The sequence below is a fragment of the Hemiscyllium ocellatum genome, unplaced genomic scaffold (genome assembly GCF_020745735.1).
Source record: "Hemiscyllium ocellatum isolate sHemOce1 unplaced genomic scaffold, sHemOce1.pat.X.cur. scaffold_3803_pat_ctg1, whole genome shotgun sequence".
NCBI lineage: Eukaryota > Metazoa > Chordata > Chondrichthyes > Orectolobiformes > Hemiscylliidae > Hemiscyllium > Hemiscyllium ocellatum.
Window position 1 is genome coordinate 22,501 of NW_026868649.1, and position 4,665 is coordinate 27,165.

Below are 4,665 nucleotides of genomic sequence, written 5' to 3' on the forward strand. Positions count from 1 at the left end.
GCTGATTTCCCCTCTCTCTCTCTCTCTCTAAACCAGGGATGACTGGGCAGTGATCAGGAGCAGGAACCCTGGCTGATTTCCCCGCTCTCTCTCTCTCTCTAACCCAGGGATCACTGGGCAGTGATCAGGAGCAGGAACCCTGGCTGATTTCCCCCCCCTCTCTCTCTCTCTCTCTCTCTCTAACCCAGGGATCACTGGGCAGTGATCAGGAGCAGGAACCCTGGCTGATTTCCCCTCTCTCTCCCTCTCCCTCTCTCTCTCTAACCCAGGGATCACTGGGCAGTGATCAGGAGCAGGAACCCTGGCTGATTTCCCCCCTCTCTATCTCTCTCTAACCCAGGGATCACTGCGCCGTGATCAGGAGCAGGAACCCTGGCTAATTTCCCCCTCTCTCTCTCTCTCTCTCTAACCCAGGGATCACTGGGCATTGATCAGGAGCAGGAACCCTGGCTGATTTCCCCTCTCTCTCTCTCTCTCTAACCCAGGGATCACTGGGCAGTGATCAGGAGCAGGAACCCTGGCTGATTTCCCCGCTCTCTCTCTCTCTCTAACCCAGGGATCACTGGGCAGTGATCAGGAGCAGGAACCCTGGCTGATTTCCCCCCACCTCTCTCTCTCTCTCTCTCTCTCTCTAACCCAGGGATCACTGGGCAGTGATCAGGAGCAGGAACCCTGGCTGATTTCTCCCCCTCTCTCTCTCTGTCTCTCTCTAACCCAGGGATCACTGGGCAGTGATCAGGAGAAGGAACCCTGGATGATTTCCCCCCACTCTCTCTCTCTCTAACCCAGGGATCATTGGGCAGTGATCAGGAGCAGGAACCCTGGCTGATTTCCCCCCTCTCCCTCTCTCTCTAACCCAAGGATCACTGGGCAGTGATCAGGAGCAGGAACCCTGGCTGATTTCCCCCCTCTCTCTCTCTCTCTCTAACCCAGGGATCACTGGGCAGTGATCAGGAGCAGGAACCCTGGCTGATTTCCCCTCTCTCTCTCTCTCTCTCTAACCCAGGGATCACTGGGCAGTGATCAGGAGCAGGAACCCTGGCTGATTTCCCCCCTCTCTCCCTCTCTCTCTCTAACCCAGGGATCACTGGGCAGTGATCAGGAGCAGGAACCCTGGCTGATTTCCCCCTCTCTCTCTCTCTCTCTAACCCAAGGATCACTGGGCAGTGATCAGGAGCAGGAACCCTGGCTGATTTCCCTCTCTCTCTCTCTCTCTAACCCAGGGATCACTGGGCAGTGATCAGGAGCAGGAACCCTGGCTGATTTCCCCTCTCTCTCTCTCTCTAACCAGGGATCACTGGGCAGTGATCAGGAGCAGGAACCCTGGCTGATTTCCCCCCTGTCTCTCTCTCTCTCTCTCTAACCCAGGGATCACTGGGCAGTGATCAGGAGCAGGAACCCTGGCTGATTTCCCCCCCTCTCTCTCTCTCTCTAACCCAGGGATCACTGGGCAGTGATCAGGAGCAGGAACCCTGGCTGATTTCCCCCCTCTCTCTCTCTCTCTAACCCAGGGATCACTGGGCATTGATCAGGAGCAGGAACCTGGCTGATTTCCCCTCTCTCTCTCTCTCTAACCAGGGATCACTGGGCAGTGATCAGGAGCAGGAACCCTGGCTGATTTCCCCACTCTCTCTCTCTCTCTAACCCAGGGATCACTGGGCAGTGATCAGGAGCAGGAACCCTGGCTGATTTCCCCCTCTCTCTCTCTCTCTAACCCAGGGATCACTGGGCAGTGATCAGGAGCAGGAACCCTGGCTGATTTCCCCTCCCTCTCCCTCTCTCTCTCTCTCTAACCCAGGGATCACTGGGCAGTGATCAGGAGCAGGAACCCTGGCTGATTTCCCCCTCTCTCTCTCTCTCTCTAACCCAGGGATCACTGCGCAGTGATCAGGAGCAGGAACCCTGGCTGATTTCCCCCTCTCTCTCTCTCTCTCTCTAACCAGGGATCACTGGGCAGTGATCAGGAGCAGGAACCCTGGCTGATTTCCCCCTCTCTCTCTCTCTCTCTAACCCAGGGATCACTGGGCATTGATCAGGAGCAGGAACCCTGGCTGATTTCCCCCTCTCTCTCTCTCTCTAACCCAGGGATCACTGGGCAGTGATCAGGAGCAGGAACCCTGGCTGATTTCCCTCTCTCTCTCTCTCTCTAACCCAGGGATCACTGGCAGTGATCAGGAGCAGGAACCCTGGCTGATTTCCCCCCTCTCTCTCTCTCTCTCTCTACCCAGGGATCACTGGGCAGTGATCAGGAGCAGGAACCCTGGCTGATTTCCCCCTCTCTCTCTCTCTCTCTCTAACCCAGGGATCACTGGGCAGTGATCAGGAGAAGGAACCCTGGCTGATTTCCCCCCTCCTCTCTCTCTCTCTAACCCAGGGATCACTGGGCAGTGATCAGGAGCAGGACCCTGGCTGATTTCCCCCTCTCTCTCTCTCTCTCTAACCCAGGGATCACTGGGCAGTGATCAGGAGCACGAACCCTGGCTGATTTTCCCCTCTCTCTCTCTCTCTCTAACCCAGGGATCACTGGGCAGTGATCAGGAGCAGGAACCCTGGCTGATTTCCCCCTCTCTCTCTCTCTCACCCAGGGATCACTGGGCAGTGATCAGGAGCAGGAACCCTGGCTGATTTCCCCCCCTCTCTCTCTCTCTCTCTCGACCCAGAGATCACTGGGCAGTGATCAGGAGCAGGAACCTGGCTGATTTCCCCTCTCTCTCTCTCTCTCTCTAACCCAGGGGTCACTGGGCAGTGATCAGGAGCAGGAACCCTGGCTGATTTCCCCTCTCTCTCTCTCTCTCTAACCCAGGGATCACTGGGCAGTGATCAGGAGCAGGAACCCTGGCTGATTTCCCCCTCTCTCTCTCTCTCTCTAACCAGGGATCACTGGGCAGTGATCAGGAGCAGGAACCCTGGCTGATTTCCCTCTCTCTCTCTCTCTCTAACCCAGGGATCACTGGGCAGTGATCAGGAGCAGGAACCCTGGCTGATTTCCCCCCCTCTCTCTCTCTCTCTCTCTAACCCAGGGATCACTGGGCAGTGATCAGGAGCAGGAACCCTGGCTGATTTCCCCCTCTCCCTCTCTCTCTCTCTCTAACCCAGGGATCACTGGGCAGTGATCAGGAGCAGGAACCCTGGCTGATTTCCCCTCTCTCTCTCTCTCTAACCCAGGGATCACTGGCAGTGATCAGGAGCAGGAACCCTGGCTGATTTCCCCTCTCTCTCTCTCTCTCTAACCCAGGGATCACTGGGCAGTGATCAGGAGCAGGAACCCTGGCTGATTTCCCCCTCTCTCTCTCTCTCTCTAACCCAGGGATCACTGGGCAGTGATCAGGAGCAGGACCCTGGCTGATTTCCCCCTCTCTCTCTCTCTCTCTAACCCAGGGATCACTGGGCAGTGATCAGGAGCAGGAACCCTGGCTGATTTCCCCCTCTCTCTCTCTCTCTCTCTCTAACCCAGGGATCACTGGGCAGTGATCAGGAGCAGGAACCCTGGCTGATTTCCCCCTCTCTCTCTCTCTCTCTAACCCAGGGATCACTGGGCAGTGATCAGGAGCAGGAACCCTGGCTGATTTCCCCCTCCTCTCTCTCTCTCTAACCAGGGATCACTGGGCAGTGATCAGGAGCAGGAACCCTGGCTGATTTCCCTCTCTCTCTCTCTCTCTCTAACCCAGGGATCACTGGGCAGTGATCAGGAGCAGGAACCCTGGCTGATTTCCCCCTCTCTCTCTCTCTCTCTCTAACCCAGGGATCACTGGGCAGTGATCAGGAGCAGGAACCCTGGCTGATTTCCCCCTCTCTCTCTCTCTCTCTAACCCAGGGATCACTGGGCAGTGATCAGGAGCAGGAACCCTGGCTGATTTCCCCCTCTCTCTCTCTCTCTCTAACCCAGGGATCACTGGGCAGTGATCAGGAGCAGGAACCCTGGCTGATTTCCCTCTCTCTCTCTCTCTAACCCAGGGATCACTGGGCAGTGATCAGGAGCAGGAACCCTGGCTGATTTCCCCCTCTCTCTCTCTCTCTCTAACCCAGGGATCACTGGGCAGTGATCAGGAGCAGGAACCCTGGCTGATTTCCCCCTCTCTCTCTCTCTCTCTAACCAGGGATCACTGGGCAGTGATCAGGAGCAGGAACCCTGGCTGATTCCCCCTCTCTCTCTCTCTCTCTAACCCAGGGATCACTGGGCAGTGATCAGGAGCAGGAACCCTGGCTGATTTCCCCTCTCTCTCTCTCTCTCTCTAACCCAGGGATCACTGGGCAGTGATCAGGAGCAGGAACCCTGGCTGATTTCCCCCTCTCTCTCTCTCTCTCTAACCCAGGGATCACTGGGCAGTGATCAGGAGCAGGAACCCTGGCTGATTTCCCCCTCTCTCTCTCTCTCTCTAACCCAGGGATCACTGGGCAGTGATCAGGAGCAGGAACCCTGGCTGATTTCCCCCTCTCTCTCTCTCTCTCTAACCAGGGATCACTGGGCAGTGATCAGGAGCAGGAACCCTGGCTGATTCCCCCTCTCTCCCTCTCTCTCTCTCTCTAACCCAGGGATCACTGGGCAGTGATCAGGAGCAGGAACCCTGGCTGATTTCCCCCTCTCTCTCTCTCTCTCTAACCCAGGGATCACTGGGCAGTGATCAGGAGCAGGAACCCTGGCTGATTTCCCCCTCTCTCTCTCTC